Below are 15,717 nucleotides of genomic sequence, written 5' to 3'. Positions count from 1 at the left end.
CACTTCCATGAATCACTAGCGGATTCTAATCTTTCTACTCTAACCCAAACTTAACAATAAACTTAGAAAACTTAGAAGTCTTACCGTTTAGACGAATCCCACACACCTCTCTTCTTCCTCTTCTTGAATTTTCAAGAACCTAGGGTTTGGAGAGATGATTTATGATCAAGAAGAGATGAACTTTGGTGTATGATTGATGGAGATTGAGTATAGACTCACCTTAGGGTTAGAGAGACTTCTTTGGTGTTCTTTTCCTCAGAAAAATAGCTTTAAAATGAAGTGGGAATGAATATAACGAAGTTAGGCTTTTAAAACAACGTTTTCGGTGTGCGGCCGCGCAGTTGGAAGCCCGCTTCGCACAGCTGATCGTGCAGCAAAGGCAGTAACACTGCCTCTGGTGCCCCATCGCGCACCTGAAGGGCACTTCGCGCAGACTGCGCAGCGTCTAGTAATATGGGCATAACTTCTAGTACAGAGCTCCGTTTGAGCTCCATAATATATGGTTGGAAAGAAATTTCAACGACTTACAACTTTTATGTTTTGAGTTTTCTCAAATTCCTAATGAAAATACCCGAAAACTTGCTATAAGGACAGATTGTCTCAGACTTAGATGAATTTAGAAGGCCTTAAAACCTTCACTTTTTGGTTTGACTTCAAAATGACCGTTTATCACCCGAATTCATCCCGAATGGATTCATATGGCGAAAATATCAACTTAATACTGGTTTTCATACATTCCTACCTAACTCGAATTTGCGGGATGTTACATTAACCCCTCCTTAAGATCATTCGTCCTCGATTGAGAATCATATTCTAGGAATGTCACTAACCACCACGAATTTTAACCACACAATCACCTTGCAAATGAATAGCTCGAAACTTAACTCATACCTGAAATAGGGAACAAGTGAGGATATCTCTTCTTCATGTCCTCTTCCGCTTCCCAAGTAGCTTCTTCAGTATTATGATTTCGCCATAACACTTTAACCGACGCAACATCCTTTGTTCTCAACCTTCTAACTTGGCGATCCAAAATCTGAATTGGCTCTTCTTCATAAGCCAAGGATTCATCAATCTCAACCTCTTCATAGTTCAATACATGAGAAGGGTCAGGTTTATACAACCTCAACATCGAAATGTGAAACACCGGATGAACCATGGACATCTCAGCCGGTAATCTCAACTCATAAGCTACGTTCCCAACTCTTCTAGTAATCTCATAAGGACCAATGTAACGAGGACTAAGTTTTCCCTTTCTGCCAAAACGCATTACCCCCTTCATAGGTGACACTTTCAAGAAAACCTTGTCACCAACAGCATATTCCAACTCCGTACACCTCACGTCCGTATAAGACTTTTGTCTACTCTGAGCGGTCTTCAGTCGCTGGACAATAAGATTTACCTTCTCAATCGCCTCATGAACTGAATTGGGACCTAACAACTCTACTTCCGTTGGTTCAAACCAACCAATTGGAGACCGAAAACGCCTCCCATAAAGAGCCTCATAAGGAGCCATCTGAATACTCCCTTGATAACTATTGTTGTAAGCGAATTCCACCAGAGGTAGGTGTTCTACCCAACTTCCTCCAAAATTGATTGCACAAGCACGCAACATATCCTCCAAACTTTGAATAGTTCTCTCTGCCTGCCCGTCAGTTTGAGGATGAAAGGCAGTGCTCAATTTCACTCTAGTCCCCAAACCTTCTTGAAACGTCTGCCAGCAGTGAGCAATAAATTGTGTACCGCTGTCAGATATGATAGATGCCGGAACAACGTGCAACCTAACGATCTCCTTCAAGTGTAACTTGGCATACTCCGCTGCGGCATTCGATGTCTTCACAGGGAGAAAATGAGCAAACTATGTGAGTCTATCCACGATCACCCAAATCGAATCAAATTTGGCCTTTGTGCGGGGTAAACCTACAACGAAATCCCACTTCCACTGCGGAATCTCGATATTCTGAGCTAGGCCCCCAGGCCTTTGATGTTCAGCTTTCACCTGTTGACAATTTAAACACTTAGCCACAAAGTTGGAAATATCAGCCTTCATGCTCTTCCACCAATAGTGTTGTTTCAAATCCTTATACATCTTGGTGGATCGGATGGGCGAATACTTGGAACTATAAGCTTCCATCATTAATTCTTGTCGAAGACCATCAACATCGTGAACACACAATCGTCCTTGCAACCGCAGAACACTATCACTAGTACCAACAGTAAACGAAGTGTACTCACCCCTTTCCACTCCATCTCTCAGCTTTGCCAAAAGTTAATCATCATATTGCTTGGATTTTATCCTTTCCACCACATCAGACCGTGACGGCATGATTCCCATTAACTCCCCATCTTCAGTTTCATCGAGTCTGACACCAAGACTAGCAAGTCTTCGAATTTCTCTTCCCATAGGCATGTCATGTGCACGCAAATACACCAACGTGCCCATGGACTTCCTACTCAAAGCATCAGCAACCATATTGGCCTTGCCAGGATGATACAAAATATTCAAGTCATAATCTTTTAACAACTCCAACCACCTCCTTTGTCTGAGGTTCAACTCTCGCTGCTTGAAGATATATTGCAGACTCTTGTGATCAGTAAAAACATCGCAATGCTCACCATACAAATAATGACGCCAAATTTTTAAAGCAAAAACCACAGCAGCCAACTCCAAGTCATGAGTCGGGTAATTCTTCTCATGCTTTTTCAACTGTCGCGAAGCATAAGCAATCACCTTGCCATTCTGCATTAACACGCAACCCAAACCAATTCTAGAAGCATCACAATACACCACATATCCGCCAGACCCAGAAGGTAGAGTCAAAATAAGAGCCAAATTCAATCTTGCCTTAAGCTCTTGGAAACTTTTTCCACAAGCTTTGAACCACTGAAACTTAGCAGTCTTCTGCGTCAACTTAGTCAATGGCGAGGCAATAGATGAAAAACCTTCCACGAACTTTCTGTAGTAATTTGCCAAACCCAAGAAACTACGAATTTCCGTCGCACTAGTGGGTCTAGGCCAATCCTTAACCGCTGAAATTTTCTGAGGGTCTACTTTAATGTCGTCACCAAACACTACATGACCCAAGAAAGCCACCGACTCAAGCCAGAATTCACACTTAGAGATTTTGCATAAAGCTTGTTCTCCTCGAGTGTTGTCAAAGTTATTCTCAAATGATTAGCATGATCCTCACGACTCTTAGAATACACCAAGATATCATCGATAAACACATTAATGAAGCGATCTAGATAAGGCTTAAACACCCGATTCATCAAATCCATAAATGCAGCAGGCGCATTAGTCAACCCAAAGGACATGACTAGAAACTCAAAGTGCCCATAACGAGTACGGAAAGCAATTTTCAGAATATCTTTTTCCTTTACCTTCAATTGGTTATACCGCACCTCAGGTCAATCTTCGAAAAGAACTTAGCACCATGAAGTTGGTCAAATAGATCATCTATCCTAGGCAAAGGATATTTATTCTTAAGGGTCACCTTATTAAGCTGACGGTAATCAACACACATTCTAAGGGAACCATCTTTCTTTCTAACAAACAAGACTGGAGCACCCCGGGGTGAGGAACTCGGTCGGATGAAACCTTTATCCAACAAGTCCTTCAATGATCCTTTAACTCTCTTAGCTCCGCTGGAGCCATACGATAAGGTGGAATAGAAATAGGTTGGGTGTCGGGAATAACATCAATCCCAAAATCAATAACTCTATCAGGAGGGATACCAGGGAGATCCTCGGGAAACACTTTGGGGTAATCACTAACTGTGGGAATAGATGCAAATTCAGGTACTACGGCTTTTGTATCATTAACAACAACTAAATGGTAAATACACCCGTTAGTAATCATCTTCTGAGCCTTAAGATAAGAAATAAATCTACCCCTTGGCTTAGCAATTTCACCCTCCCATACAATAACAGGCTCCTCGGGAAAGGTGAAGCGAACTAACTTATGGCGACAATCCACATTAGCATAACACGCGGAAAACCAGTCCATTCCCATAATTACATCAAAATTCACCATCTCAAGTTTATACAAATTAGCCACGGTCTCACGACCTTTAATCATGACAACACAATTTCTATACACTCTAGAAGCAATAACATGAACACCCGAAGGCGTATCAACAGCAAAGGGTTCCAACAATGGTTCGGGTTTCATACCCATATCAAGAGCAAAATAAGGAGTCACATAGGATAAATTTGAACCCGGATCAATCAATGAGTAAGCATCATAAGAACAGATGGTAAGGATACCTATAACCACAGCGTCAGAAGCCTCAGCTGCCTCCCTACGAGTCAGCCCATAAAGCCGAGCTGTCCCTCCGCCAAAAGTGTTAGCAACTTCTTTACCTTTACCATTATTACGGGCATTCTGATTATTATTGTTCGCATTACCAGCAGGCGGATTTCTAGCAGATGCAGAAGCAGGCGAATCATTCTTTTGGTTATTCATAGCAGCCATCTCACGTAGCCAGTTTCTGCATTCCCTCTTGATGTGGCCTCTAATCCCACAGTGATGACAGATACGCCCTTCCCACCCTGGCGGATGACTACTTCCCTGCGAAAACTTACTATTATTACTATTATTTTTCTGGCCTTGCCTACCAGATGACACACTAGCATAGGAATAAGCGCCAGACTGAGCAGGTGCAGAATACCCTTTACTCTGTCCTCTCTTATAATTATTACCACTGAAACCACCCGCCGAATGGGCCTTCTTGTTCTGATCTCGATCCACCCTCTCCTCATTTTTCCAACTCTCTTATTGCTCAGCAAACCCAACCAAAGATGAGAAAGTACAAGTAGGAGACATAGCAACAGCAGCACATGCAGACTTGATACGTGGTACCAAGCCTTTCACAAAATGAGTCAACTTATGCTTTTTAGTCGGAATCATGTATAAAGCATACTTTGACAGACGGGTGAACTCCAAACTATACTCACGAACTGACTTGTTACCCTGCTCTAGCTTTTCAAACTTCGTAGCCATAGCAATTCTTTCCTCATCAGACAAGAACCTCTCCATGAAAGCCTCTTCAAATTCAGCCCACGTCGGAGCTAAAGCAGTGTCACCCCTCTCAGATTCCCACATCTCAAACCATACGTGAGCAACATCCTTCAACTGATAAGAAGCAAGCCTTACAGCTTCGGAATCCTGGGCATCCATTGCCCTCAATGCCTTGAAGGTCTCATCTAAAAAGTGTTGGGGGTCATCCACCTCTCGTGACCCAAAGAACTCAGGTGACTTTAAGTCTAGGAATTGCTTAAGTCTGCCTCCACCATGAGGTCCCACACCTCCACGCTACTGCTGAGCCGCAACCAATGCAATCAACATTTGAATAGCAGTTTGCATAGTACCAATCTCGTGCATAACCGCAACAGAAATGAGAAGCGAGCGGTCGGGGGGCGCGCTTCGATTTCCAGCATTATTTCCATTAACAGCATTCGCGCCCCCAAGATTTCAGTTAGCTCAGCGGGTTGTGCTCAGTTATCGTTTTCGGATCACGTCAGAGCCATTTCTGCAAGGCACGAATTAACGAGCGAATTAGAATGATCCTAAAAGGACTTGAAGCTCTACAACACAATCTAGAATCAAGAAGAATAGGAAATAACTATAAATGTCCTGGGAGTTTCTTAGTCATGCAGGTGATCAGGCTGCACAAGGAAAACTCCACTAGACACAGCTCCACAGACACCGACAATAATCCTAGGACGTATTTAAACCTAGGCTCTGATACCAAGCTTGTCATGCCCCGAAACCCACCTTAGACGTGACCGGCATCCGACGTCATGAACAATATCGAAAGAACCTAAACGACACAATAATAACACTTGAACCCGCCAGGTTCAACATTCGCCTCCAACAGTTTATAAAATAAAGGTAAACAAATCATAAGTATATGGATTAAATCAGCGGAAGTCTTTATAATTTAAACAATTCAACCAAAACATGATAGTGTGCCCAAAAGAGTTAAACAACAACTCTTTTTCTACCCACATTTGAATGTATACTAAGGAGCTTCTAAGAATAAGGAATAATGTCCAACCCATCAGGACGCAGCCCAGAAACTAATATAATTAAATGGAATTAAATAAATATAGTGTCCCATGAATGAATGTGTGGGCTCACCAAATCAGCAGCAACCGCAAGTCCTTCCTAAACACCCAGAGTATCAAGAATCTGCTCTTCACCGTTACTTAACATACCATCAAAATAACAATGGTATTCCCGAGTACGTCGTACTCAGTGAGTGCCTCGGGGACAACAAGTAATATGAAAATAAAGTACAATAATACATAAAGAAATCAATCCTGAAAATCATGTGAAACCAATGTAAGAACAGTTACTCAGTTTTTGTATCTCAATATGAATTATCAAAACCGATTATAAGGCATCTTGTCAAGACACAACTTCAAATATGCCTTTCAATTGATCATAATTAACAACAACAATTCCATGAGAAAATAAGAATATCACACATGCCAATACAGGCCCAAGAATCAAGCACATCGAAGGGGTGACCGGAGAGGTTCCATTGTCACAACGCACCACACTGGAATATGAAATTCAGCGGTGGCTATCCTTCCTCCCGAATAGCTAGGCATAATCACACCCCAGTTAGCGAACCCGAAATTGGCCACTCTTCCTCCCGAATGGCTAGGCATTATCACTCTAGGATCCATAGTGACTACCCTTCCTCCCGAGTAGCTAGGCAAAACACAACAACCAGTTTTCACAGCATAGAAGCCAATTCATAATTCATTTGTAATGTAGTCACATCATCAATTGTCATTGAGGTTCATTATGCCATATTGAAAGAATAAGTCATTTCAATTAATGTTTTAAAAACGTTTAACTTCTTTACAAAAGATTTCCATGTCCTAATTCAAAACTGAGAATATCATTACCAACCCTTAACCATCATTATTAAGCATCTCTTATAGAAGAAGACGTTCATAATATCATATACATATATAGGGTTTGTTACAATCTAGGTTTAATGTGGGTTTGTCCCCTCACACACATTATCCACCATTTAGACATGAATTAGAGTTCAAGAAACATGAAAAGATTACTTTTATTTTCATTCATTAAAGAACCTTGAATGGAATTTATACTTCCAACAATAGTGTCAAAAAGTGATTTTCATCCAAAATAGGTTTTCAAAAGAGAGACATACCTTAAATCCCACTAAAAGCTAGCAAAACGGAATTTCCAAGGTTCAACAATCAATCTACAATGGATTTAGATGAGAAAGATTAAAGCTTTAATCTAATTCTACCCATATACCCCCTTTATAGAAAAACTAGGGTTTTCATGTCTAGAACGTGTTCTTGAACACTTTCATGAATCACTAGCGGATTCTAATCTTGTAGAACTTTCTACTCTAACCCAAACTTAACAATAAACTTAGAAAACTTAGAAGTCTTACCTTTTAGACGAATCCCACACACCTCTCTTCTTCCTCTTCTTGAATTTTCAAGAACCTAGGATTTGGAGAGATGATTTATTATCAAGAAGAGATGAACTTTGGTGTATGATTGATGGAGATTGAGTATAGACTCACCTTAGGGTTAGAGAGACTTCTTTGGTGTTCTTTTCCGGTAAAAATAGGTTTAAAATGAAGTGGGAGTTAATATAACGAAGTTAGGCTTTTAAAACAACGTTTTCGGTGTGCGGCCACGCAGTTGGAAGCCCACTTCGCGTAGCTGATCATGCAGCGAAGGCAGTAACACTGCCTCTGGTGCACGATCGCGCACCTGAAGGGCATTTCGCGCAGACTGCGTCAATAATATGGGCATAACTTCTAGTGCAGAGCTCTGTTTAAGCTCCATAATATATGGTTGGAAATACATTTCGAAGACCTACAACTTTTATGTTTTGAGTTTTCTCAAATTCCTAATGAAAATATCAGAAAACTGGCCATAAGTACAGATTGTCTCAGACTTAGACGAATTTAGAAGGCCTTAAAAACTTCACTTTTTGGTTTGACTTCAAAACGACCTTTTATCACCCGAATTCTTCCCGAATGGATTCATATGGCAAAAATATCAACTTAATACTGGTTTTCATACATTCCTACCTAACTTGGATTTACGGAATGTTACAAGGATATTTCCATGACTTGGAATTCAGTGATGAACTCCGCTGGCCCAATTTAAATATTGAGATCAACCTCTCCAATTGCATCGTACCGGCCTCTATCGAATGCTCATATATTAGTATGGCTTTGACGCACTTTCCCAAGGTCATAACCCAACTGAACCAAAGTGGATTCGGGGAAAATATTGAGCACAGCACCATGGTCGACCAAAACTCGGGTGACTACCTTGTTGCGGCACATAACGGCGATGTGTAGTGCTTTGTTGTGATTTGTTCCCTCTTTAGGTAGCTCTTTCTTAGTGAAGGCAATTTGATGATCCTCCATAACATGTGCGACCATTTCCGCCAGATTTTCGCTGCTTGTCCCAGTCGGGACATGGGCTTCTTCCAACACTTTCATCAAAACCAAACGGTGTTATGGGCAACTTAACAAGAGTGCCAACACAGATATTTGTGCCGGTGTTTTCTTTAAATGCTCCACAATAAAGTATTTCTTTGGCTGCATTCGGCGCCAGAAGTCTTCTACCTCTCCCTCAGTAATGGTCCTCTTTTGGTTTCCTTCCTTTCGTGGCGCCCTTGGGCCAAATCCTCAGGAGTATAACATCTTCCTGATCTTGTCATTCCATATGCCGTAGCTACTTGTACCATGGAATCTTTTTTGGATGGTGCTTCTACTATCTGAGCAATGTTCAGAACTACTGGCGCGGGTATTAATACCTTAAACTGTGAGCGCTCTTGTATGGTAAGTGATGCCACCCTACGCTCGAGTGCTTGTATAGAGTCCTAAATTGCCGGCCTTCCTGCGATCCAATCTGGCTCTTTTTCAATCATATGAATCACATTATTGCCGTGATTAGGCAAAGGATTGGTGTTCACGTTAGGCGCAGCTGTTTGGAGGATAATTTCCTTTCTGTCAATCAAATCCTGTATTTATTCTTTAGATTGATACAATCCTCGGTATTGTGCCCTACTCAATTGGAATAGTAGGCGCATGTTTGGTCTGGCTGATAGAATTGGTTCTTGGGATCGACGACCTTAGGGGGAAGTGTTCGTATCTTTCTAGCAGCGCTCAACCTCTTGAATAACTCAGTTTGAGTTTCCATTAATGGTGTAAACGTGCGAGCAGGTTTTTTTTTGTTTTTGAAATTCTGACATGGCGTATTGTAGGTATTTGGGGGTGGTTGGTTTTGGTAATTTGTCTGGGGATTGTTTTGTTGGGGTCCAAAAGCAGGTGCGGGAGATTGATAGTTTGGTGGTGGTGATTGGAAAGTATTTGGTGGAGCTTGGTAAGCGGGCTGTGGTGTTTGGAAGGTATTTTGTGGAGCTTGGTAAGTGGGCGGTGGTGTTTGGAAAGTGGGTTGTGCGTAGTAAATAGGCACTGGGTTGTATGAGGTAGTTACGTAGGCATTTAGAGGTGGTGAAGAAGGAGACTGAAAATCCTCCTTCTTCTTGAGCCTGGGACTGGCGGTATAGGAGACATTGGCCACGTCTTCCTTCTTCTTTCTAACAAATCCTATCAAACTTGTTCAGTAGCCCTGCCGGCTACACCCACAGTTCGCCTTGATTTAAGGCCATCTTCTATGGCCTCTCCCATTTTGATGAGTTTGGAAAATGGCCTCCCAACCATTAAAAGCATTCGATCGTAGAAATTCGTTTGCTGGGAACGAATAAAAACAGAAACTAGTTCTTCCTCCCCCATAGGTGGTTGCACTCGAGCAGCTTCAGTTCTCCACCTGCTCGCATACTCGCGATAGTTTTCGGTGGATTTTTACTTTACTTTCTCTAGGTAGTACCTGTCCGGCACCGTTTTCATATTGAAACAGAATCTTTCCATGAACTCTAGCCATGTCTTCCCATGTGGTCCATCGGCGTATATATTACACCGTGAACCATTCAGAAGCCTCCCCGATTAAACTTCGACTAAGTAGTCTCATGATGAGTGCTTGGTTGTTTTGTACGCAGACTAACTAGTCACAGTAAGCTAGGAGATGGGATTTAGGGTTGCCCGTTCCATTGAACATTCCAAATGTTGGCACCTTGAAGCCTTCGGGCAAATCCAAGTCGGGATGCATGCCTTTGGTCATCATAGCTTAAACCCGTAGCCTTTCGAGTGGATCTCATGGATTGTTCTAACATCTCAGCTATTTTGCGCTCCATTTCTTTATCGCGCTTGTCCTATTCGGCCCTCCATGCCTTCTCCATCTCTTCATAGTGGTCAATTTCTTGGTGATCGGGTGAGAAGGTATCTATGGTGATAAGTGTGCGGAACGAAATAGTTGGGTGTGCAAGGTGATTTCTAGGCGTGTAGGTGACTTTTGTGATTGGTAGTGGAGCAGTGTTTGTTTGTGTAGTGGAGCTGGGATGGGTGTTTTGTGGCATTTGGTAAGAAGGAACAGAATGTGTAGTTCCAGGATTCGGGTAGTGCCGGTTAGCGGTGGGGTTTGGTACGAGGTGCCAATGTGTTTGGTGAATGGTGCGGGATCCTAGCGGGATAGGTGGGGAAGTGGTCGGGTAATGGAGAGCTTAGAGATGGAAAAGGCGGCGGAGGCCTTCTCATTTCAGCAGTTGCTTCACGGGCAGCATTGGCTGTTTCAGTTCTTGTTGCCTTCTCCTGAAGATCAGCGACCCTTTCTTACAGCATCTTGATTTTATCCTCGGAAGGCCAGGGTCCTTGTGGTTCGGCCACAAACGACTCTCTGAGAGCGAGGTCGGTTTGGTTCTGCTCATTCTTTGGTATATCAGTCATTTTCCCTTTGCCTCGATCTTGTTGGGATAGGGATGCTATTGCGGCTTTAGACCTCGTGAAGTATGCCAGTGTGAGCTCGGATCAACTTTCTCTTCTATAAGACACAAAATCACTCAAAGGTAACAAAGTTAATTGTTAGATAATGGTAAAATAAACAAAATATCGCACAAAGTAAGCATGTAAAGCAAGTAGCACACAAATCATCATACGTTTGATTTTAATGCTTGATTAATCTCTTGTATCGGGTTTTCGGGTATTTGGCTTTTGTTAAGTGGGGGAATATATATTTATAAAATATAGGGACCGAGTCTTACGTAGACTGCCTTCGTATCCCTCCTCGAAAAATTAGGCCCTTTCGTAGTTTGTTTTACATAAAAGACTCTTATTTAACCTACCCATACCAGGCCCTATAAGGGCTTCCTACGTATCCCTCTGTGGGACATCGGGTCGGACATAGTTCCTTTTACATAAAATATGGGAGAGGGACAAATCTGTGTAAAATTACAGAAGGGGACCCTCCTAAAATATCTACCCAAAAGGTGACCTCTTTCTGAGATCAAAACTGGTTGTTTGTCCTTTCAACCATATTTCCCAGCCGAGAGGCCTTTACTTTAATATTGAGGAGGGAGTACCACCCAAACTTCTCCCGTATGGACCAAATTGTTATAGCCCGTATTTCGTACGTTCGAATAATTCGAGATAGTTGCAAGAAGTTAAGGGCAAAGTTATATCGCGATCTTGTTTAATGCACAAGTTGTTCATGAGTATTAATTGTGAATGTCATTAGTGTGGAAATATTGAGAAAGGTTAATGGTAAACATGGAAATTCACAAAAGAGTTTATGGAAATAATGTGGAAGGCTAAGGGCAAAATGGTAATATTGAGGAAAGTCGAGGGGTAAAATGGAAATTTCGCATAAGGTTCATGAAAGTTCCAAGAAGGGGCCATATTGGCCATGTGACAAAAAAAAGGAAGAAGAAAAGATGATGACAAATAATTAGTCATCTTTGGTAAATTCAACAAAAAAAAAAGAAGAGAAATTTCTAGAGAAATTTAGAAAAGGGCATGTGCCCCTCACATGAGTGTGTGGGAATTATATGAATATATATGTGGGGTGGTCATCATTTTTATTCAGAGAGAAAGAAAGAACAAAAAAAAAAAATGAAGAAGGAGAAAATAAGGCCATATTCGGCCATAACCATGGAAATTTGGCTCCATGAAATCTTGTCCAAAAAAATTGTTTCTTCATGTATTCCTACCAATTCAAGGATGCTCTTTAACATGATATAGTCGTTGAAGCAAGAATCTTTCTCTTTGTTGCAAGTTGACAACTTTAGCCAAGTTGAGGAATTGAGAAGAAGAGGTAAGAATTCAATCTTCTTTATGTATTATGGATGCTTGTGAATGTTGTAGTGTGGAGAAATGAATGAAAATTATGAAAATAATGTATGTTGTGAATGTGGCAGTGTAGTAGTAATATATAGTGTATATATGTAGTGGTGAGAACAATGGGTTAATGATTTTATTTAGTGTTTTGGTTGTGGATGTTATGAATTATATGTTGACAATGGAAGTGTGAATATTTGATGTGGCCGTGTATATATATAAATGTGTAGGAGAGATGATCTAATTATTTTATGTAGTGTTTGGTTGTTGTTGTGTGGATAATGAAAGTTAGGTGATTCTAGTGAAATTGTGGTGGTTGTAGAGTTATTTTAGAAGTTGGTGTGAATTGAACATAATGTTCTTGCAGTTAAGAAAAATGATGTTGTTAGTATGATGTTGCTAGTATGCCAATTATTGAGTTATTGTAATTGAATTTAAAAGAAGAAGATTAGGTTGTTGATGTTCTTATTGAAGTTGGAGAGTTTTGGGTGATATGGTATGTTGATGGGGTTATTGGAATATTTTAAAAATTGTTTGAAGCATTCTTGAATCATGTTGAAATAATTTTGGCATAATGCTTGAATGTAGTATCATTGGTTTTGGCATGATTATATGTGATTGGCTTGGATATGAATGAGTTGCCGATGAGTTATGGCAAGGATTATTAATGTTAGAGTGTGTCTTGGATTAATTGTCGACATTATTGGCAGGATTTGTTGGTATTATTGTTGATAGTTTGGCCGGGTTAAATTCCCGGATTGTTGTTGGTTAAAATTGGCCGAGTAAGATTCTCGGGGACGGTGTAATTACAGGGGAGATCTTTGCCGAAATTTCGGCAGATTATAAGTAAATGTATTTGAAGGGTTAAGATAGGCATATGATAATGAACCTAACAATTGCGTCAATTTTCTTGAATGTAGACCAACAAGTTTGGATGGATAAGTGTAGCTAGTAAGGCGTGTCACAGGTATGTTAAGGCTCGCCCCTTTTCTTTCTATGGCATGAATCATACGTTGCGATTTTATAAATGCTCCCATAACGTCCTTCTTTTCAAAAGTTAGAAGTTATGATTTCAAAGCATGATTTCCTTCCTAAAAGTTTATGAATGTTGTTCAAAATATTCATTTTCTCCAAAACCCAAGTTTTACGATTTTTGAGAGTTTTTATGACCAAAACAACGACTATGATTTTATGATGACAATGATGATGCTAGATATGAGAAAATGATTAGGACGAATATGTAAAGGATATGTTCTTACCATGAATACGACGATATGGAATGTTAAGCTAATTTTTGGATAATGACTATTTTAAAGGTTTCAAAGTATATGAAACGATATGTTATGATCCTGTTATATGTTTTCTCGTGATGTTACCCTTGATTGATAGTCTCGCTTTATAATTGTTCCTTCAAAGTGAGACAAAGCGCCCATGATTATTCCATACAATAATCGGAGGCTACCGACCTTACGTCACTCCGATAGATACATGATTTTCTTTGGGCTCTCCTGCATGCTTATATGATATATGTATATGATATGTATATGATATGGGGGATATGGGGAAGGGAGACATGTTGCGCTATAAGACGCATTGCCACCTGGTCAGCTGGCGTTATCATCCCGGACGCGGGATGCCCGGACGCGGGATACATGGGGGAGCCGACGTATTCGGCGCTATGATATGATATGTTCTATTTTCATATGTATACGAAAAAGAAATGTTTTCAAAGGAAAGGATAAGCATGCATGGCCTCATACAGGCGGCATTTACATGTACAGGTTACTCTTCTTTCTCATGACATGTTCTAAGTTTCCATATGGTTACTATTCATATTTATATCCCTTACTATGTTATTGTTTATGCCTTACATACTCAGTACATTGCTCGTACTGACGCCCCTTTTGTGGGCGGCTGCGTTTCATGCGCGCGGTACACCGAGACCGATGTAAGAGCTATTGCGAAGACGTTCCGGCGGAGTTGGTAGACTCCATTTGTACAGAGTCCGCCGAGTCCGATTATATGTCTTTGTGCGGTTGTTCGAAGTTAGACACTTTGCAGACAGAGTCGTGGGTCCAATGTGTCAGTTTTGAAAACGGTTCCACTAGCCGATGTGTTTTTATTATACAATATGTTACAGAGCCCTTATGTCTACAGATTGTGTTTAATTGGAAACGACAAAAGTTTTACTATGTATTTTATTTTGTTTAATCTAAGAATCCAAAGAAAGTATGTATGTATTAAGGGTCAGCGGGTTCGCTCGGCTCCGAATATGGGGTCGGGTGCCCATCACACCCTAGTAAGATCGGGGTGTGACACAAATGCTCTAGCTTGAACTTGAAAGCTTTGCATTCTTCAATGTCATGTCTCGGAGCCCTGGAGTGGAAAAGACAAATCTTTCTTCAACTTGTCCCTACCGACGAGTCTCTCCAAGCAACTCTGATTGGCTAAATCTTTCCTGTGCTAGCCAATTTCTGAAAAATACTAGCGTATGAATCTTTGAAGATAGTGAAGTTATAACGCCAAATATGAGTGTTCAGCGTGATTCCTTCTTTTGGAGAGACTGTGTCATGAACCAACAATGAATGGGGTCCCAAAGCTTAGTGATGGTCTTGTCATCAAACAACCTTATGATTCTTTTCCTAAGAGCCAAGCATTCGTTGGCGGTATGACCTGACTGCTCACGATGGAATGGGCACCTTTTATGTGTGAAGACTGGCATACATGGCGGCAGATTCAGATGACACCCATGCTCTTGAGTTTGTCAAAGATTTCCTCGCATGTCACATGCCTTGGCGAGACGCGATATGGACAGGCGACGACCTTAAGTGCAATTTCCCACCAAGTCGGCGAGGCTGGGTGGATGAACTCTACTTGCGTTTTTGGCTCTTGATTCGCGGAGGCAACAGAGGCGACCTCTCTTGATGGCCAGGTTGGTTATGGTGGATCAGACACTATTCCATGCCCTTCACTTTTTTGTTCTTTGAATATGGGTATGTATCCCGGGGATATTCCTTTTCCCTTGCCTGGCAAGTCTTCTTGGTGGCATCTTATCTAGGTGCGTTCTTCGGGTGAGCTTTCCGCCGAGTCCATCAACTCGTCGGCTTTTTTGATCTTGGCCCTGACTGCACGAATCTTCCTTTCCAAATCTTGGATTTTCCTTTTTATGGAGGTATGCTCTTAGGTGCTCACGACATTTCTTTCGATCTTAGGGTTAGTGTGGGTTGTAACCATTTTGGTGTTTTTCTTTGGATAGTGGTCGATACCCGAGATTAATCAAGCTTTTTAAAATGAAAGGTATGAAACAAACAAAGCATATATTCATATAATAATATTAACACATACGACTCGGGTTTTTAAAGCTCCTAGTCGTATTGAAACATGAATGTGCCAATCATGCCAAACCATTGCCCCAAAAATAGAAATAAACTTTCATTAATAATATCCTCCCTCGTAGGGGTACAAAAGA

The sequence above is a fragment of the Lycium ferocissimum genome, chromosome 3 (assembly GCF_029784015.1).
Source record: "Lycium ferocissimum isolate CSIRO_LF1 chromosome 3, AGI_CSIRO_Lferr_CH_V1, whole genome shotgun sequence".
NCBI classification, from domain to species: domain Eukaryota; kingdom Viridiplantae; phylum Streptophyta; class Magnoliopsida; order Solanales; family Solanaceae; genus Lycium; species Lycium ferocissimum.
The sequence above is the reverse complement of the archived record's forward strand: the minus strand, read 5'-3'. Positions refer to the sequence as shown.